The sequence below is a fragment of the Ursus americanus genome, chromosome 9 (assembly GCF_024610735.1).
Source record: "Ursus americanus isolate L20-20 chromosome 9, mUrsAme1.1.p, whole genome shotgun sequence".
Classification (NCBI taxonomy): Eukaryota; Metazoa; Chordata; class Mammalia; order Carnivora; family Ursidae; genus Ursus; species Ursus americanus.
In genome coordinates this window covers 21,298,339-21,321,367 of record NC_142135.1, presented here as the reverse complement: position 1 = coordinate 21,321,367, position 23,029 = coordinate 21,298,339, and positions in this window count along the sequence as shown.

Genomic DNA, 23,029 nt, shown 5'->3' with positions numbered 1-23,029 from the left:
TCATGAGCACTCCACCCTCATAATCTAAGCATCTTCCAAAGGTCCTATCTCCTAATACCATCATCTTTGGGGGTTAGGATTTCAATGTATGAAGTTTGAGGGGACACAAACATTCAGACCATTGCAATTCTCTTTCAGGGGCTTTTCTTTTGAGTGATTAAAAAGATCTTGAATATTTAATGCATACATTTAATTAGCTTTAGTAGTGAATATTGGGAACAAAACGTGTACTGGAAGGAAAACGGCTAAATAAGATAGATATATAAAGTGTGATCTATTTGGATGATGGAATACCATATATTAATTAAAAGGAAAGAATTATAGCTGTGTATCACTCTGGGTAAATCATAAAAATATATTGTTGAGTAAATAAAAGCAGATTGCAGAACAACATGTATAATATGATCTTATTTAAATAATAAAGAAAAACCTACAAGCAATACTCTATGTCGTTCTATGAAAAGTACACACAAACATGGTTATGTATATATTCAAGGGCATGGATACTCAACACATGAGAGTAGTTAATTCTGAGGATAAGAGTAAAGAACTAAAATTAGTAGTGTATGGACTTCATAATCTAATGTTTAAAAAGATAATAAATGCATGTATTTCTTGCGTAATTTTAAAAATTAGAAGAAGTAAGAATCAACTAGAAAAGCAAATACAACACAAAGAATATAACAATAAAGTAAGAATCAGAAGACTAAAATTCCAAGTGTGACTCTATCAATAACTGGTTAGTTACTGACTGAAGTATAACTCACTTATTTTCTCTGGGCACCATTTTCCTCCCTCAGCAAAAGCATAAGGGCATTAACCAAGAGGATCACGAAAGTTCTAAGATGTTGAGATGTTTCTGAATTGTTGATATTTCATAGGACAGTGAGCAAATAACCAATGATATTTAGCACAAATGTCAGAACTTGTATGGGTGAAAAGGCATAGTGACCTAACCTGCCAGGATACTTCTCTACTGCTTAGTGACTTGGAAAGGTTAAGCTCCTTAGGTAACACATTTGATCAGAATTCTATAGGGGGGCTGCCTACCTAGTTTTCCCACTCAGGACAACTGAATCTGGTCTGTAATCTGTACCGTCTAACTACTCCAGATATCTACATGCAGTAACACCCAATGTTGGGGGGGGTTAACTTGAGATATGCACAAAGATGACAAAAGGATTTGTTGAGAATGACTAAATGCATACTCTGGAATGAGGATATCTACAGTTTAATTTATAAATGATACACACTGGATTCTGGCAATAGTTTGATTTCTCCTCTGCAGGACTTGAAAACAACTCTTCACCACGGTGGCTAAGGGAAGAAGAGCCTGTACGCTGGCCTTATCTGGAGCCTCCTCTCTATGTTCCACCTTGTTCTCCTATCACAAGATCTGCTCTGGGGTGTCCACCTCCTGGTGTAGGAGCTCTTTGCCAAATCTGAGTCTTTACACGAGAGTTTTGCTTGACTTGAACACTTGCTTGCCCAGGAACCTTTGCAGTGCAGCCTCTGACGTGAACACGCTCTGCTTATACTGTCTTTGCAGGAATGCAGATTCTGAGGTGAATCCATGCTATTTTACTGTCCATGGGGAGAGTTTTAAAGTCACTTTTTTCTGGGTACTTTTTTTTTCCTACTTGCAATCCAAATGTAAATCAATCCCTCCTTTGCACAATGTGATGTCACTTCCTGTGTGTAGCAGGAATTAATGTTTCCCCCTTTCCCTTTTTCCTTCAGTAATAAAATCCTCAAATGTTAGTTGGACAACATGACCACCCAAAATAGATATTGCACTTGCTGTCCTCCCTTGCAACTAAATGTGGCTTCTGACTAATTTTGAACCAAAAGGATGTGAATGTTGATGACATGTGCAATTTCCAAGTTGTGGCCCTACAGAGAAAGTGTGTGCCCTTCACTTCCCATTTCTTCAACCCAGTAACTAAAATATGATGATGACTCTCCTTCATCCATGTGGAAGGAAGCAATACCTCGCAATGGCAGAAGAACAAGAGACAGATCTGCACTACTAGTCCATGGAACAGCCGTATCAGCACTGAAATGCTTCTCTTTAGACTTAGGTAAACCAGAAATCAAGTTCTACCTTATTTAAGCCACAGTTGTTCTGAGTCACATCAGAGCTATGAAGCAATGTACTAATGAATACAGAAACTGTAACACAAATGAACAGTGGCTTAATGGTTAGGCAGTGGGTAGCAAAGGATATAAAAATTTAAGGCTAGAAATCGAATAGAAAAAACATTTGGTAAAAATTCTTCAGGTCAAGTCCTCACATCGAAACACTTTGACATCTTTTGCCTCCGTTATCTACATTTGTGAACTGTTGTGATTATATTGGGCCCACTCAGAGAATCCAAGATAATTTTCCTCTCTCAGAGTCAGATTATCAACCTTAATTCCATCCGCTACCTTAGTTCCCCCTTTGCTGTGGGAGGTAACATATCCACAGGTTTCTGGGACGAGGGCACAGACATCTTTGAGGGGCTATTGTCTGGTCTACCACAACATCTCCTGTGAGAACCTGAAAATCAAAAACCTAACTGAGCCTCCTATAGGAAGATGTTGAAATTTTTCAGAATCCTGGTGCATGTTGACTACTTCTTGCCATTTTCCACAAAGGCATATAAGAGTAAACTCAGCTAGAAGAAGAGTCAGCCTACTTGAAGGTAGAGATTGACACAAATTCAGCTCTGTTTAGGAAGATGCTTTGTTGTCTTTATCCTTCTTTACTGGTCGGGGGCAGGGTCCAGATATTTGGATCATCACAGGGTTGGAAAAGTAATAGCTTGTGTACTACAGTGATGAAGAAGCAGCCTTAGCATGAGATGAGCCTGTAGCCCAAGATTTTCTAGAGCTTTTCTTGGCAAGTGTTCTCTACCAGATGATGGAAGGGAAGGACATACACAGTGACACAAACTGGGCTAAGGATATTTCCTTCTTATCCAGCTCTATTTTTAATGACCTCAGATGCCTTGCAGGAAAAGACCAGTGTGGAGGTGTGTAGAGCACAGAAAATAAAACACTGGAATTTTCACGCTTAAGAAGTATGTTATGTGAGACCTGGATGTTGTCATTGTCCCACGGAATTGATTGGAAGCCAAAAGATCAGAAATTGACTAGGTTTTCAGGGGATTACCAAATGAATGGAAAGTTGGCTAGCCAAAGCCTGAAACTGTGTACACTAACACACCTACAAGTCTTTGAAGCTGCCCCAGCAGAATGTGGTTTGATAACCTTTCCAGTATCCACTTTCTACTGAAAGAGGACAATGGACAAAGCAAAACTCCCAGAAGAAAAGCCAGGGTTGGGGGAGGAGGGAGCAGGATGAGGGGGAAGCAAGTCAGGCACTAGCCTCAGGTACAAAACTTAAGGGGCTGCAAAAAAGTCAGTAATGAAGATAAATGATATTTTCATGAAATACTTTGAACAATCAAAATTAGTGCAAAAAATCCTTGATGAATAAAATATCAAAAATTTTAATGATGACAGGATCAGTAACAGTGTCATAGGAAGCCATACTGGAGCCTGAGGTAAAAGGAAAAATCAGTAATATTGATCCTGCCTTTATTAAAAATTGATATCTTGTTCATCGTGGATCTTTTGCATTCATTTTATTTGTTTAAAATATTTCATTAAAATATTGTTCTCTTGATTATTGAATGTTTTTGTGCCCCTTTAAATTTTGTGCCTGAAGCAAATTCCTGACTCTCCTACCCCACCTCGCTCTAATCTGGGCCATGGGGAGATGCAGAGGACATTAATCCAGAAAGTTCTGCCCAGCAAGCAGAACCAGGAATGCCAGGTGAATTAAAGAAAGAATTTACTCCACTGACAAAGAAAAGAATTATAGACATTCCGAATTGTGTCTCCCCAAAATTCGTATGTTGAAAGTTCTAGCCCCCAGTACCTCAGAGTGTGACTATATTTGGCTTTTAAAAAGGTTATTAAAAGCCTCATTTTCAATAGATGGGCCCTAATCCAATATGACTGGTATCCTTATATGAAGAAGAAATTGGGACTCACAGAAGAGACACTGGGGTTGCATACACAGAGGAAAGGCCATGTGAGGACGCAGAGAGAAGGCAGTCAAGTGCAAGACAAGGAGAGAGGACTCAGAAAAAAAAAATCTACTGACACCTTGATCTTGGACTTGTAGCCTCCAGAACTGTGAGAAAATAAACTTCTGTTGTTTAAGGCACCCCGTCTGTAATATTTTGCTACGGCAGCTCGGCAAACTAATACAGGAGTCTTTGATATTTCTTTGTAGCAATATTTGATCATTTTTATAAAGTAAGTGTTATATTGTTCTGATCCTTCCTTTTTCTAAACGGGAGATTTTGGGGGATTTTATGTTTGTTTTAATCGCCACTATACGGCTCCTAACCTGCTGTTTTACATTGCTGAGGGGGTCAAATCGCGGGTCTTTCAGGCTATAGTGCACTAGGCCTCAAGCAGCCACACCTTGTCACAGTGGAAAAGACTATGCATCACCCCCAGTATTGGGCTCTGAACTGATAAGTGACTGGGGCGTGACCCTCGAGGAGGGGTGAGTGTATTCTTGGAGAAGAAGAAGGATGCATACAAACATTAGGGTGGCCACAGGAACAGACTGGGATCAGAATTACTATTGTCTCCAACATCTACTTTCTCCTTCATCCTTCGGTAACAGAACTCTGAAATCTCAGCTACAGGCACGGCCATCCAGATGAAACGTCCCCCTTATTGATAAATGGGACCAGACACTTGATTCTGAGCAGTAGGACACGAGCAGAAGAAATGTGTACAACTGCAAGATCCCGTCCTGAAAGCAAGTTACTTCCTCCCCATCTCTTTCCTCATCGGGCTTTTCCAAATGTCGACATCCCGCTGAGCCATTTTCATCTGTGCACATAAAGGCTCCCTGCACCACTCCAACGAAAGCACAGTTGTCGTTGTCCCTCAGTTTGCCCTGGCAGGTACAGACAAGAACACACGGCCAGGAAATACCCGTGGCTATCTCCCCAAACCTGAGACAGAAGAAGCTCGATTGTACTGTTCTCTGGGCTTAATTGGGGCAATCTGAATAGTTCAAATGATGGTGAATAAGAAGGGATTAAACAATTTGGGAGATTGGTTAGGAGACTGGTCAGTTCCATTACTATAAGACTCCAAATAATAATGGTCTCAATTAAATTAAAACATCCTTCCTTCTCACATAACATTTCAAGTGTAAGCAGTTGGGGTGGATAATGGGGCACCACAATGCCTAAGACCGGGGTCTTTTCTATTTTGCAGCCTTGCCATCCTGAATTTATAGTTATAGCCTTGACCCACCCCTCCTGAGCTTCAGACTATTTTGTCCAGTTGCCTAATCAACATCTCCACGTGGATATCTGAAAGGGATCTCAAACTCGAATTTCTAAAACAACTCTTGCTTTTCTCCCCTGAACTGTAATCTCCTCCTACCCCTTCTCATGTCAGCAAACAGCGCCACTGCTCACCCAGCTGTTCAGACTCAATGACTCTAACCACAAGCCCGGGAATGGTGCAGGACAACTTGTCGGTTTGGAAATACTCCCCAAGTCAGCTAACCTAGCACTCCCACTGCTGCCACTCCTGTCTAGGCCACCACGACCCGCAGACCACACAATCACAACAGCACCCTAAGCAGACTCCCTGCGGCCACTCTTAGAGTGTGCATTTCTCCCCCACGTTGATGTAACAAATTGCCACAAGCTCAGTGGCTGAAAGGATACAAACTTAATTCTATCACGCTTCTCTGGGTCAGAAGCCCAACAGGAGTCTCACTGCCCTAAAACCAACGTGTTCAGCGACATTTCTTTTCGGAGGCTCTCGTGGAGAACCCATTTCCTTCCCTTTTGCTTCTGGAGGCTGCCCACACTCTGGGGCTGGTGACCCCATTCTGCCACCTTCAAAGCCAGGAAAGGTGGAGTGTATCCTTCTCACATAGTGTCCCTCTGACCTTGTCTCCTAACTTCTTCGACTTTTTTGTTTAATATTTTTATTTGTCAGAGAGAGAGGGGGAGAGAGCAAGCACAAGCAGGGGGAGCAGCAGACAGAGGGAGAAGCAGGCTCCCCGCTGGGCAAGGAGCCTGATGCAGGACTCGATGCCAGGACCCTGATTCCAGGGTCATGACCTGAGCTGAAGGCAGATGCTTAACCGCCTGAGCCACCCAGGCATCCCAACTTCTTCCACTTTTAAGGCCACTTGTGATGACACTGGGACAACATGGAGAAACCGAAGTAGTCTCCCTATTTTAATACTGGCTGATTAGTAACCTTAATTCCATCGGCAACTTAAATTTCTCTCTGTTGTGAAAAGTAACACATTCACAGGTTCCAGATTAAAATAAGGACATTTTAGGAGGTCCACTATTCGCCTACCACATAGGGTAATCTTTAAACATGTAAATCGGATTTTATTTCCCCTTCTTATGTCCTTCACTGCTTTATTATTCACACTTAAGACGAAATCCAAAACCCTTACCTGAGCAAACATCCTTCTGGTGAGCTGCCCATTTCTAGATTTATTTTATTCCTCCATAAGCCTCTCCCACAAAACTCTCTCTCACCAGTCTTCCTGCTGTCCCCAGAACATCAAGTGTGTTCCCACCTCAGAGCCTCCGTGTGTTCTTTTTCTGCAAGGAACCTCTTCTCTGTATATCTACGTGGTCCCCTACCTCACTTTGTTCCTGTCTCTACCCAAAAGCACTTACTCAGAAAAGCCATCTGTGACCATTATCTGTCACTGTCACCATAATATCTCGTACCAGACATTACGGTACCACCATATCAGCCTTACTCGGAGTTATTATTATTCACTGCTGACATCAGGTGATATATGTATTCGCTCATTTCCACTAGAATGTGAGCTCCATGAGGATAGGGGATTTGTCTTATTCTCTTCTTCATCTGTAGCACATAATAGATGCCCAACAGATATTTGGCAAATGACTGAATGAGTGGTCGAAGGTAAGAATAAAGTAGCTGATACACTTGATATTTCTACCCAGTCTCAAACATCAGAATAACTCAACCACTGTCTTGCAAGAGATGAACCATTTAGACTCAGAACAATCTAGGCAGAATTCTACACTTAAGCCTCACTCAGTCCTATTTGCAATGCAATTGAAAGCAAGGGATTTGTTCCATTTCCTTCCTTGTGTGTCTTGGTTTTCAAATGAGGTGTTTAATTCCAGCCAGCATGCTAAGCATGTGCAGACTCTGTGTTGAGCCTCCCATTCTACCTTTGGGATTCTTGCACAAAATAGGACAGAGTTGCTAATCCACTCTCTACAGATGCTGCGGCCGCGCCCCGCAGATCGTCAAACAGGAGTGACAGATGTGCGGTGCCCAGCAGCCCCCGAAGTTGCTCTATGGGATTCTGGACTAATGGCTTTTAGAAGAGTCATTATTGATCAAGTAAAGTTTCCAACTCAGGAAAAGTGATGGCTTAAGGAAAACACATTGTTTCATAACAGAAATGGCTTGAACTGATTTGCTCTTAACAATCTGAACCTAATCATATCAATTCAAAAAAACTGTGTATGGAGACTCTGCCATGAGCCAGGAATTCCAGAGCTAAGGAAATGCTGTCTTTATTCTCTGAACTCTCTCATTCATTGTAGTGAAATAATGATTTACACTCAAGTTCATTGATGTAGAAAGAGGAAAGTGGTCCTGTCTTTGGAAGACTATTTAAAATATTATGGGTTGGGGCGCCTGGGTGGATCAGTTGGTTAAGCATCTGCCTTTGGTCAGGTAATGATCCCAGGGTCCACACTGGGCTCTCTGTTCAGTAGAGAGGCTGCTTCTCCATCTCCTTCTTAGCTCGTGCTCTTAGCTCGTGCTCTTAGCTCTCCCTTAGCTCGTGCTCACTCTCTCTTGCTCTCTCTCAAATAAACAAAGAAAATCTTTTAGAAAAATAAAATAAACATTATGGGTTATATTTGACCTTTGCTGTAGAAAACAAACAGAAAAATAGCCATTATCAAGACCTATTTTATATTCTTTTGTACCATGATTATGGAATAGGGTCTAATTCCCTAATCATGTGAGCAACGAAGGATATAATGGCAAAGGTGAATTAAAACAGTTTCCCATCCATACTAGTTTCAGACTTTGTACTCAGTCACCTGTATCTTGAGTTAATGTATCTAAAACCCACCTCTTTACACCAATTTGATCTCTTCTTCTCTGATCTATCTGCTTTTCCAATCCTTAATGCCCCGTTCTACTCGGGACCACTTCTAGATTTCTGGTCACTTATTTCAAGCCTTGAAGACAAGCAGATTCCTAAACCACTCCAGACCACAGGCAAAACTCCTGCCTGACTTTCTACCTAAATCCTGCCTAGACAACTATGCTGTATTGCTGCAGGAGTCACAGCATGACAGACACAGAGATAGGGAAGTGGAACAGGGCACATTTGGAGACTGACCTGGCTTTGGATTCCTTCTGCTGGACAGCTTTACATTTTCTGAATAAGTGAAATTTGAGCTCTGAGGATAGGAACGATTTTGCTTAGATCTCTAAAAGAAATCATATGCAAGTGCACATGGTAGGAATTCATTTCATTGAACCGAATTTAATTAAGATACTCTGAAAGATAACTGAACAAAACGGCTAAAGTAATTGGTTTATTTTCACTCTGAAAATCTGTTTGTGAGCCTTCTACACAAGTCCCAAATCAAGAAAAAATATCTGGTATATGTGTTAGGTATATGCATAGACAAGCATGAATAGGTAGGTAGGTGGGTAAGTGGGTAGATAAGTAGATGGATGATTGACAGATGATAGATAGATAGATAGATAGATAGATAGATAGATAGATAGATAGATAAAATAGAAACTGAGCTCCCACAGGAAGTCTAGAAGAAGCCAGGAATATCAGCCAATAGGACTAATATCCAATCTACCTAACGGAATCCTCAGCTTGGCTTGTCTGAAAAAAAGTGAGGTAGTGGAACACTAAGATCTTTTAAAGGCATGTCTACTCCCCTACGTGGTTTTTGGTAATAAAAACACCAAGCTTTCTGAGATTAGTAAGACAGCAAAACAATGGCCTGAAGTCCAAAGTCACTAAAAAGATGGTGAGTTGGAATTAATCACGTTAGTGCTTTGTTCAGGAACTTCCAAGTGGATGTTCATACATTGGTAACAGTCTCAAGATTTGCTCTTTTAAATAAGCATTGTTTAACAGTATCTAATGAAAAATTAGTTTATTTTTCTCTTTCAACAATTTGCATCTCTATGTTCTCCCAGAGAAGGGAGCGTGGGGGCCCTAAAGCAAATGTATTTTATACCTTTTGTGTTTGGAGAAGGTGGAGGGGGCAGAGGGAACTGGTGTTTACTGAATTTCTCCTATGTACCAGATATTTTATATATATTAACAAATTTAATACTTAATAGTGGCCCGCATTTGTCTCATACGCCAATTTTAAGATAAGAAGCAAAACTCAGAGAATTTTCTAATATCACAGGGCTGGGATTTGAACCCAGATATGTCTGACTCAGGAGGCCATATTCTTACCAATATACTGTCTGTAGAAAACTTGAGGTTCAAAGGAAAGGAGAAGCAGAAGGAAAGCAGAGAGCTGCAGTTGCACTCCACGTATGTCAGACCTTATGATTCAAATTCAGAGCAGCAAGAGATAGGCTGCCTGGCCTGTAAGGGACGGCAGGCATTAGGCAGACATGCAAAATCCTCACATGGAGTGGGTTTTAGATAAAGGAGTTCAGGATCTTCATCTTAGGGTTAAGGAAACCAAGACTCAGAACGAGAAAGCCCCTTGTCCAAGGTCATATTTGATATTTTGACAACTGATCAGCATCACAGCCAAACTTAGAACCCATTAAGTCTTGATTCTCACTTCAAAGCTCTTTCCGTTATTCCACTCAGTCTTCTCAAGAAGAAATTCTCAGACATGGGATCTGCATTCACTTTCTATGGAGACCAAAATCACTTGCACAAGAAAAGACTTGAGTCTGAGACTATGGACTACTGAGAAATCCTAATACCTATAGAGAGTTATGGATCCTATGAAAAGACTTTTTCTTCTTACAATAAAGCATGATTTAAGTTGCTACCAACCAAGAGAAAATAGATTTACTCTTAACCCCAATTTTATCTGCTCCTTTGCATAAGGAACATGGATTAGGGTAGCACACTTACTTGCTGTGTTGCCTTAAGCCACTAAACTTCTCTGAGCTGCATTTTAATTATCTATAAAATGAAGATAGTAATAATATAGAAGTTCCTCATTATCACTATTTTATTATCTGAGTCTGCACAATAATGAGACTGCACAGGAAAGCAAAAGCCATCATAACATGAAAATATTCTCTAATGGTCTAATGAGTTGATCATGTATAAAATTAGTCTGCTCTCCACATCCCTTCTCTCTTAAGATTTGTATCTATCTCTAACCGTTAAGTCAATGTCTTTGATCATTAGTCTATAAATACAACACAAGTATTTTGCCAAGAAAAACTATAAATCTAGGAAAAGTTTCAGAATTTCAAGCAATAAATGGGAGTAGTGCTGCCAAACAGTGCAAACCACGCAAAAAGCCACCACCCTGGGGTCTGTCATACTTGGGCAGCTCAAAATAGAAGGAGATAAAGAAAAGCCCAGGTTGGTGACCAGGCAGGCATTTTGAAAGAAAAAGTTTCCAATATCAAAATAATAATAAAAGTCCTTGGGAAAACTGATAAAAACTTGAATATTTCTAAAAAGTGACCTTTTTGATCATGCTTTGAAAGTCAATTAACATGAAAGGATGTTACATTGTGCTTTCATAGGTTTTTTTTTTTAATTATGTTCAGTTCGCCAACATATAGTACATCATTAGTTTTTGATGTGGTGTTCAACAATTCATTAATTGTTTATAACACCCAGGGCTCATCATAACACATGCCCTCCTTAATACCCATAACCCAATTACCCCATCCTCCCACCCCCCTTCCTTCTATAAACCTCAGTTTGTTTCCCAGAGTCTAGAGTCTCTCATGGTTTGTCTCTCTCTCTGATTTCTTCCCATTCAGTTTTCCCTTCCTTCCCCTGTAGTCCTCCATGCTACTCCTTATGTTCCTCATATGAGTGAACCCATATGATAATTATCTTTCTCTGACTAACTTATTCCACTTAGCATAATCCCCTCCAGTTCCATCCATGTCGATGCAAATGGTGGGTGTTCATCCTTTCTGATTGCTGAGTAATAGTCCATTGTATATATGAACCACATCTTCTTTATCCATTCATCTGTTGAAGGACATCTTGGCTCCTTCCACGGCTTGGCTATTGTGGACATCACTGCTATGAACATTGGGGTGCAGGTGCCCCTTCTTTTCACCACATCTGTATCTTTGGGATAATACCCAGTAGTGCAATTGCTGGGTCATAGGGTAGCTCTATTTTTAATGAATGAGGAACCTCCATACTGTTTTCCAGAGTGGCGGTACCAGCTTGCATTCCCATCAACAGTGTAAGAGGGTTCCCTTTTCTCCACATCCTTGCCAACATTTGTTGTTTCCTGTCTTGTTAATTTTAGCCATTCTGACTGGTGTGAGGTGGTATCTCATTGTGGTTTTGATTTGTATTTCCCTGATGGCTAGTGATGTTGAACATTTTTTCATGTGTCTGTTAGCCATTTGTATGTCTTCTTTGGAGAAGTGTCTGTTCATGTCTTCTGCCCATTTCTTGACTGGATTATTTGTTTTTTGGGTGTTGAGTTTGAGAAGTTCTTTATAGATCTTTATCTGAAATGTCATTTGCAAATATCTTCTCCCATTTCGTAGGTTGACTCTTAGTTTTGTTGACTGTTTCCTTTGCTGTGTAGAAGCTTTTATCCTGATGAAGCCCCAATAGTTCATTTTTGCTTTTGTTTCCCTTGCCTTTAGAGATGTGTCTTGAAAGAAGTTGCTGTGGTTGATGTCGAAGTGGTTACTGCCTATGTTCTCCTCTAAGATTTTGATGGATTCCTGTCTCACACTGAGGTCTTTCATCCATTTTGAGTTTATCTTTGTGTATGGTGTAAGAGAATAGTCTGGTTTCATCCTTCTGCATGTGGCTGTCCAGTTTTCCCAGAACGATTTATTGAAGAGACTGTCTTTTTTCCTTTGAATGTTCCTTCCTGCTTTGTTGAAGATTAGTTGACCATAGAGTTAAGAGTCCACTTCTGGGGTCTCTAGTCCACTGATCTATGTGTCTGTTTTTGTGCCAATATCATGCCGTCTTGATGATCACCACTTTGTAATATAGCTTGAAGTCAGGCATTGTGATGCCCCCAGCTTTGGTTTTCTTTTTGCTTTCATATAGTTTTGCCAGAAATCATGTTTAAAAATTTTTTTTCACTTTTTTCAATAATTAGCCTTAGTTGTCATAACCAAAATTATTATATTTATAGAAAAACATTTTTTTCATTACTTTAACTCCATCTTTTTCAAGATAAAGTCTCAATGGAAACATTTTACCCCTACACACTATGAAATTCTTGTTGCAGCTTTACGTGGATTCCCTTGTAGTGAATAATTATCCTTGCACAATAAGACTTTCTTTTATCTATATCACTTGATATTGTTATAGGGAACAAATGAGATAAAACTTGCAAATGCATTTTGGGAATTCTAAAGTGCTATATTAATGCTAGAATTTACTCTGTGTCCAAAAAGAAAATGTTTTGTTTACTGTGTGCAAGTTACTTCCACATACATTATTTATTTTATTCCCATAACAAACCCTTAGAGATAGGTATATATCATCTCCAAACTATAAATTTGAAAAATGAAGAAACCTGCTCAAGGTCACATAGCTGTTAGTTGGCTCAGCTATACTGACAGTCCAAATGACTGTCCCCAATTCCAGAGCATTCATTCTATTCATTTGAACCACACAAAGCCACTATTTCATAGTGAAACAGTGGTTGAACATTTGCATTTTTTTAAAGATTTTATTTATTTATTTGACAGAGATAGAGACAGCCAGCGAGAGAGGGAACACAAGCGGGGAGTGGGAGAGGAAGAAGCAGGTTCATAGCGGAGGAGCCTGATGTGGGGCTCGATCCCACAACGCCGGGATCACATCCTGAGCCGAAGGCAGACACTTAATCGCTGTGCCACCCAGGCGCCCCCGAACATTTGCATTTTATATGGTTCCACCTAACACATTCATTCAAGAATTATTTACTGACCATCTACTCCCCATCATCTGATTCTGGTGACATTGTGGTGATCAGTGCAAAGTCCCTGCTCTCATGGAGGTTTTGACCTAGTGGAGTACGTTATAGAGAAAACAACAGGGCAAGTAATTTAAACAAATGGGACGAATATCCTACTGTGTTATGTGTCATGCAGAGAATTAATAACAAGTAACATACAAAAAAAATATTTTCTGTGGATCAGATAACTCACCATTTTGCGTAGACTCTTTACCTCTCAACACTACTCTGTGAAACAGGGAATATCATAGCCTTCACTTTTTTAGATGAGAACACTGAGCCACAGAGAAGTTAAGTCACTTGCCCTGAGTTACACAGCAAGAAGAAGAGCCAAGCTCTAAGCCTAGGCGATCAGTTCCCAGAAGTACTCTTATACACGATGCTGTACAACAGGCTAAGGTGATAGAAAGTAACTAGATAGCTAATCGATAACTAGGACTGCTTCTCAACATTTCATTCTTTATCATGTTCAGGGTCCTCCTACACATATCTGAAATATAATAGATCATCTCAAATAAATTCTTCTAATTCTTTTGCTAGTATTTTAAATAGGGAAAAATTTTTTGGAATTGGAGCACATCATTCAAGAACAATTTCACCCAAAGTCTACACAAGTGCTTAGATTCTCATCATCTCCATTTGGCCCCCTGGAAGAGTTTATTAACAAGCCCAAAGTACTCACAGTCTCTAGGACAATCATTTACCAGTCAATAATACTGGAACCATACCATACAGCCCTGTGGCTACTGCTTGCAGGAAGGCGTGAAACTGGGAAGAAGTGCTGGATGACCTGATAATAACCAACTTCAGGATGATTCCATCTCTCTCTAGTTGCCTCTGTACTTACTGTTCAGCTGTGATCCTTGCTCATCCCCAGATCCGAAGATCAGAGGAAATGATGATCGTATTTCCAATTAGAACAAATAGAAGCTATCTTGAGCTGTATCATTAATCCTTTCAGAGACGTTTGTATTGTGTTACTTATTCTGTAGCCTAATGAGGCATAAAAGAAGAATTTCTTTCCTTTTCCTGTCTCTAAATGTAGGTCCAAATAATTGCTCCTGCTGCTGGAGACTAAGGTTAATTTGAAGTAAAGACCCAGCTGGGAAGTTTTCACTTGTCTAAGCAATGGAATCAAATGTGTATAGCCACTGTCATAAAACTGTCACCTGGTGACTTTCCTTTTTGCAGTCTGAGCCTCAAATCTGCAATGCCTTCACTTGGCATGTGTTTGCTTTTTATGAACCTATGCCAAGAATAGTCCTCACGCACCAAAGATATTTTTTCATTAAAACTGTTTAACATAGCAATTTGAGTATTTATTAAATCATTCACTTATTGAATAACAAATGTAGCGAACATTTCTTTAGGGCTGGAGATGCTAGGGAACTATCTCTACCTTTAAAGGGTTTAGAAAGTAATAGGGAAGCAAAGAACATACACCAAATTTAACAGTGATGCTTCAGAATAGACACCATGCAAAATCAAACTATGGAAGATAATTTTCCTTCTTAGCCTCTAGTGCATTCTTCTAAGTTTTTTCTAATACTAATTTTATTCAGTAGAGGCTGATATTCTAGATTTATCTCCCAAAACAACCAAGGGATATGACATATCCAAACAGTGACAGTGGTTTGCTTAAGTATGGGGGAACACATATCGGTACCTTGGTGTGAGGGACAATCGATTCTGGGGGGATCACACCCAAGAGATTCTTACGCACTGCACCCCTCACTCTTCAAATGTATTAAAAATTTACCTTATTATAAGAATCAGCTGGAATGCTTGTTAAACACAGATTCCTTGGCGCTTTTACTGGAGAGTCAAATTCAGGAGGTCTGGGGTAGAATCCACAGAGAAGTGCATGCTTAAGAAACATCCGGGTGATTCTTAGCATCGTGCCTATTTGGGGAATGGAGCTTTAGAAACACTTTTAAAACCAGTCCTAAATTTTAAGCATTGGAGCTACTTATTCTTTAGCTGCTACTTTGAAGCTTTTAAACTAATTCTCAACATTTGATGGAAAAATTTTAACTTTTTTCTTGAAGCTTATTAAACAGGGGAAAACTTCCAAAGCTGTTTGTTTTTCTCATCTAATCTCTACATATAGTAAAAACAAAGGGATACAACTAACCAAGTGGGAAGTAAAAAGTTGCTCAAGTATGTTATAGATTCACTATTTTTTTTTCCCCAATCAAAAGGAAACATTTTTTTTTTTCCTATTCTGTTTAGGACGGAATTAGAAAAGAACCCTCTCATCAGCATTCTCAGACACAGAAGCTGTTTCTGGGCAGTTGCTAGGTACTAATTTGCTTAAGTACTTAATTTGCTTAAGCAAATTACTCTGCCAAGCTCCTTAGGGACTCTCTCAGGTGGTTTGTTATGTCTGCAACCAAATTATTGGTTTTTGGATCAAACTGTAAAATGCAAAAATGAAAGAACCTGTTTATCAAAAGTAACCGAGTAAAAATATAACCCAGATTTATATTAGAAAACTATCGAATATAAAAAAATAAAGGGATTCGAGTTAAACCTATCCCGAAAAATGCTACCAAGGTGGATGAAGGTAGCTCTCAGCTAAGTGGTATGGTTGGAGAAATGTGACAGATCACACCTAACTTCCTCCTCAGCTCACTTCTTCCTCAAGGACAACATTTCCTTTCAAGCATTCAGAGTCCCTGTAGTATGCTCACCTATTTCCTGGTCAAAACCGACTCTTAGAAAAAGGTCATATAATTTATTTAGCTTACAGGCATCTGTCTGAAAACCACTGCCATGTAAAAGAAATAACTCAACAGTTATTATCAAAAAGACAAGAAATAAGAAGTGTTGACAAGGAAGTACAGAAAAGAGAGTTCTGGAGCACTGGAGGGAGGAATGTAAATTGGTGCATCCGCTATGGAAAACAGCATGGAGGTTCCTCAAAAACTTAAAAATAGAACTACTCTATGACCCAGCAAGTCCACGTCGAGGTATTTATCTGAAGAAAACACAAACACTAATTCAAAACGATATCTGCACCCCCTTTGTTCATCACAGCATTATTTTCAATAGCCAAGACATGGACACAACCTAAATGTCCACTGATAGATGAATGGATAAATAAGATGTGGGGGGGTGCGTGTGTGTGTACACACACAATCATATATTACTCAGCCATAAAGATGAATGAAATCTTGCCATTTGCAACAACATGGATGGACCAAGAGGGTATAATGCTAAGAAAAAGACAAATACCCTATGATTTCACTTATACATGGAATCTGAAAAGTAAAACAAACAAACAAAACAGAAACAGACTCATAGATACAGAAAACAGTTGATCGTTGCCAGAGGGGATGGAAATGGGATGATAAAATAGGTGAACGGGAGTAAGAGGTACAATTTCCAGGTGTAAAATAAATAAAACATGGGGTTATAAAGTACATCACAAAAAATATAGTCATTATTACTGTAACAACTTTATATGGTGACAGATGGTAACTAGACTATTGTGGTAACCATTACATAACATATATAAATATCAAATCACTGTGTTATACACCTGAAACTAACACAATAATGTATGTCAATTGTTCTTCAATTAAAAAAAGAAATAATTCTAGTTGTAGTTGTAGAAATGTCAAGAATCATAAAGCAGGCTGTGGAAATTTTGTTGTTTTGTCCCATTACAGAGAATTACAACTAGATAAGCAATCATATTCCTATGAAGACTTTAGGGGATAGTGATTACATTTATCAAATGTACAGAGCTATTGTTAATTTTGTGCAAATGTAAATTAACGACGCTTTTATAACAGAGTTACAGATATGCAATTTATATATCATAAAGTTGAAAATAATATCCAAACCAAAACAGGTGAAATCTATTTCTACCTACTTATGACATAGTTCATATCACTGGGGACATAAATTTTTGTGGTCCCTCTACTCCCATATCCTTGCAGAGGCTCAGAGAAATAAGACCACAGGGCGGTGGTCCATGGCTTTGATTTTGAAAACCTGAAAATGAGCTTTAGAATGAGAACTGTAGAAAACTGCATGAATAAATGCAAATAATCTGGGAGGGTAGAGTTTAGTCCTAAGAAGGATGCTTGGAAAGAGAGAAAAGGGGAAGGAGGAGAGAGACAAGGAAAGTAAGATAGTGTTTGATAGTAAAAAAGTTTCATAAAAGGAGAACAAATATTCAGTTCTCGTTTATTTTTATGACTATGTAAACCTTCATCTTCACGAACTTTCAGTGAAGCATCCAAGACTGAATCTACCAAAATACTAGCTGGGAATGCTTTAATTTTCATAGCTTTGTTGGAGATGGGATAAAGAAGATGCATTCACTGTGTGTATTATGGAATGGAGACAACACCATGGTAAAATAGGATAATCCAGACACTGAACTGATTGATCAGAAGCAAGATATGAGCACCAGAAGAGCCCAAGATGATGGAGACATAACTCCCCCAACATTACCATTCAATCATACGTACACACGTGCAGAATCTCTGCTACTGTTCAGTTGGATGGAGTTTAAACACACTTAATTTAAAACTCAAAGATAAGCTCACATCTGGGTTACACATATAATATGCAGTACATATAAGAGTGCTTTGGAACTAAAATATATATTTCAATCTCATCCAAATATGGGATATAATACAGGTATTAGTACTTGTGTATTTTGATGATACCATTTGGTCACAGCTAATGCCTAATTTCTCTTAGGTGTTTTGAATTCTACTAGACAGTAGAATGGAGAGATCTATGGAAATCAGGGAGGCGGACAAGTATAGCATTCTATCCTAAAAAGAAACTTCATATCTAATCTTAAGTGTTATGAAGCATTATCCTTGTACCCCAACTTCCAACTTTGATCCTAAAGTAAATATTCTTGCCATATTATTTTTTAAATGAACCAACATGCATGACCCAGGTGCTACCTCATTCTCTTTATTCATATTTCTGCCCATGAGGAGTAAATTGTGCTCTGCTCCTACATCCCTGAGATAAGCACACATAAGTCAGGACCAAGAAATTTCTTCTAGATGCACGTCCGTAGGCCTGTCTCTCTCAGTCACCACTAACAGGCTCAACAGATGTGGGGCAACAGTTCTGGTTTGGCAGATCCAAATTCTCCCTTGACTATGTTGTGCCTATTGGGGTAAAGGTAGTAGAAAGCCCAGCTGTGGCCATGTATCCAAGTAACTTTTATGCAAACTGTTTCCTAAAAATAAGGCTCTAGAATTTTGATCAGTATCCATCTTATTCCTAGCAAATTTTCTCAATTGACTCCAAACTTGTACTGGGGGGGGCAGGAGATGCAGGATTAATTATCACCCTCAAACTTCAACAGTATAATCTATTTCCAGTGAGAATTATGCTATAACTAAAACAGAAATAATCAGGTAATTGATGGTGATTGCCTTGCAGCTATGTCTTGGATGCCATTTCTAAAAAGGAAGCCAATTTTCTAAAAATGCATGTTAAATGCTGCACACAATTGATTCTGTATGTCATTGAGCCAAGGAGGATATTACTTAGGGGGTTATTCATTTTTATTTTACTTTAATGAATGTTAAGAACCTCTAAATCACTTACAACAATTAAGACAATTAGCTTTGTGCGGAACTGTGAAGTTGGACCTCACTACACTCTTTCCGTTTCTGATATGTTTCTGCTTTACTAGAATTCACTTTGATAAAACACAAGTCAGAATAGCACTTTATTTGGCTCCCTTTTTTCACACATTGTATATGTTCCTGTTGAATTTTAGTTTCCCTTTTAGATTTTCTGAGCAAGAGAAGAAGTAGTAACCCTTCAACATATCTCACAAGGCTGAAATATTTTGACAGATCCTGACTATGGAAAGACGTTTCAGTTCTGTATTTCACCTAAAGTTTAGAGATGAATTTCTGTTTTACTGAGTGTTCTAATCGATAACCAAAAAAAAAAAGCTGGATCATGGAGTATTTTGGTTAAGAGCAATAATTTGAATATATGTAATTCTATGAATAGCTTATTTCAAATACTGGCGTATCTATTTAAAATATTTTTCTAATGGAGTACCTGAGTGGCTCAGTCAGTTGAGCATCTGACTCTTGGTTTCGGCTCAGGTCATGATCTCAGGGTCTTGAGATCGAGCCCTGAGTCAGGTTCTGCACTGGATGTGGAGCCTGCTTGAGATCTTCTCTCCCCCTCTGCCCCTCCCCACCTCAAATAAATAAATAAATCTTTATTTTTAAAAAAAGATTTTATTTATTTACTTGCCAGAGGGAGACAGCGCACAAGCAGGGGGAGTGGCAGGCAGAGGGAGAAGCAGGCTCTGTGCTGAGCAAAGAGCCCAATGTGGAACTCAATCCCAGGACCCTGGGATCATGACCTGAGCCGAAGGCAGATGCTTAACCGACTGAGCCACCCACGCATCCTTATAAATAACTCTTTAAAGAAGGAAAATATAAGACCCTGGCATAAGCAAGGAATGAATGGCCATGGAAATAAGGGATATTGGTAAAGTCTTTGGGTTTCGGTTTCAAACCTACCACCCACCAAAAGCAACTATAAAAGGTGGACAAAATCCAAAAAATAACCGTTTGCAGACATTGCTTAATGATCAACACAGGGCTCTGGGCATTGCAAGAAGGGAAGCATAAAGGTGAGTACCACGTTTATTCTCACTTTCTCCCTGAGAACATTTTCTAAACTATGGCACACAGGAATAAAGCCCAAAAAGAGGGGCAGTCTTGCTGGGCTAGATAAACAGAGACTGAAGTTTGGGGCTGCCAATACACTGGGGTTTGGAGACAGGTTACTACATAGGAAGGATTCACAGGTATCAAAATCTACCTAGACATTCCCCCCTAGGAGTCCTGGCTAATTCCTAAATTGCATGTTTACAAGGTAAGTGTCCAAAAAGCCTAGCAGAGGAAAACCACTAGGAGGCTGGAGAGCTCTGCAGAAAATTCAGAAGCTGCAGTGTTGAGAAGATGTTGGATTTCAGGCCCAACTGAGACCTCTGAAAACATCTCAGGCTTTCAGTTGAGACCATGGAAGAACCATGCTACAGGAGATGCACCACGAACAAAGGCTACTCTATAAAAAATACCACAGGAATCTTGATAAGGATTGCATTGAATATATAGATAGCTGTGGGTAGTATGGACATTTTAATAATATTAACTCTTCTGATTCATGAATGTGGGATATCTTTCCATTTATTTGTGTCTGTCTCAATTTCTTCCATCATAGTCCTATCGTTTTCAGTGTAGAGATCATTCACCTCCTTGGTTAAATTTATTCCTAAATATTTTATTGATTTTATTCTACTGTAAAAGAGATTTTTTTCCCCAAAAATTTTATTTAAATTCAAGTTAGTTCACATATACTCTAATATTAGTTTCAGGGGTAGAATTTAAGGATTCATCAGTTGCATATAACACCCAATGCTTTTTCACATATTCCAATGGTATTTTTCACAGAAATAGAAAAAAAAATCCTAAAATGTGTATGGAACCACAAAAGATACCAAATAGCCAAAGCAATTCTGAGAATGAAGAGCAAAGCTGGAGGCATCACACTTCCTGACTGCAAACTATACTGTACAGGCATAGTAATCAAAACAATATGATACTGGCATAAAATAGACACAGAGACCTATGGAATAAAATCTAGAGCCCAGAAATACATCCATGTATATGTGGTCAACTAATATTTGCAAAGGGAGCCAAGAATACTCAATGAGGAAAGGATAATCTCTTCAATAAATAATGTTGGAAAAACTGGTTAATCACATACAGAAGAATGAGATTGGACTCGTATCTTTCACCACTCACAAAAATCAAGTCAAAATGGATTAAAGACTTAAAAAGAATACCTGAAATCATAATACTCCTAGAAGAAAACATAGGGAAAAATCTCCTTGACATTAGTCTTGGCAATAATTTTTTGGCTATGACACCAAAAGCACAAGCAACAAAAGCAAAAATTAATAAGTGGGATTACATCAAACTAAAAGGTGTCTACACAGCAAAAGAAACAATCAACAAAATGAAAAGGCACCTATGAAATGGGAGAAAGTATTTGTAAATCATATATCTGATAAGAGTTTAAAATCCAAATATATAAGGAATTTGTACAACTCAAAAGCAAAAAAAAAAAAAATCTGATTTAAAAATGGGCAGAGGAACTAAATAGACATTCTTCCAAAAAAGACAATCAAATGGCCAACAGGTAGATGAAAAGGTGTTCAATATTGCTAATCATCAGGGAAACTAAAGTCAAAACCACAATGAGATATTACCTCACACCTCTTAGATTGCCTATCATCAAAAAGACAAGAGATAACAAGTGTTGATGAAGATGTGGAGAAAAGAGAATCCTTGTTCACTGTTAGTGGAAATGTAAATTGGTATAGCACTATGGAAAACAGTATGGGAGTTCCTCAAAAGATTAAAAATACAACTATTAAATATATGATCCAGCAATCCCACTTCTGAATTTATATCCAAAAGAAATGAAAATAGGATCTCAAAGATATATCTGCACTCCCATATTCATTGTAACACTATTCACAATAGCCAAGATATGGAAGCAACCTGAGTGTCCATCAGTGGATGAGTGGATAGAGAAATGTAGTAAAAGATATGTGTTTCCAACCACATAGATGAAACCTGAAGGCATTATGCTAAGTGAAACAGGTTAGACAGAAAGACAAATACCAAATGATGTCACTTGTGTGTGGAATCTGAAAAAGCCGAACTCACAGAGATAGTAGAAAAAATGGTTACCAGGGGTTGGGGGATAGGGGAAATGGGGAGATGTTGGTCAAATGGTATAAACTTCTAGTTATAAGACAAATAAGTTCTGGGGATTTAAAGTACAGCATTGTGATTACAGTTAACAATACTGTATTATATACTTGAGAGTAGCTATAGGAGTATATCTTAAATGTTCTCATCTACAGAAAATAGTAATTTTATGATGTGATGAAGGTGTTACCTAATGTTAGGGTGATAATCATTTTGCAACATACGTATATCTAATCAACAGGTTGTACATCTTAAACTTGCACAATGTTATATGTCAATTATATTTTAATAAATTTGAAAAAAAGGAGTAAGGGCTACCTCTAAGAATAAAAGCACAAGTGCAACAGCTTCAACCTAATGAAGACTGAAGCAATTCTCAGCAGAATCAAAGTAACCTCCAATTATTAAAATGCTTAACAAAACAAAACAACTCTCTTTAGTGGATGATAGCATAATCTAAACCCTCTACAATTTATCATCCACAATGTTCAGAAGGTAAAATAAAAATTTACCAGGCAAGTGAAGGAGGAAGAAACTGTAAATATCAATCAAGAGAGAAAGCAATCAATGGGAGAGCCTCAGAGGTATTACAGATATTAAAATTAGCAAAGTGTTCTAATAACAATGATTAATATGTTAAATGATAGAAAAGATGGGCAAAGGGATGAAAAGTTAAAATATTTCAATGGTATATGAAAAGATGATTTGCATGAGCACTGAGGATTTTTAAAATAAAATAAATTAAAAATTCATTGGGTAATTAAAGAGAAGACTGAAAATAATGGAACACAGGATTGGTGAATTAGGAAACTGTTCAATAAAATAATGAAATATCCAAACTAAAGAACTGAACCAGAAGAATGCATGAGACACATGTGAGACATACTCAAAAGGTCTAACACCTGTGCAACTGGGGTTCCAGAAAAAGGAGAGAATGTCACATTCAACTGAAAATTCTCCAACTCTGATAAAAGACAAGAACACACAAACTCA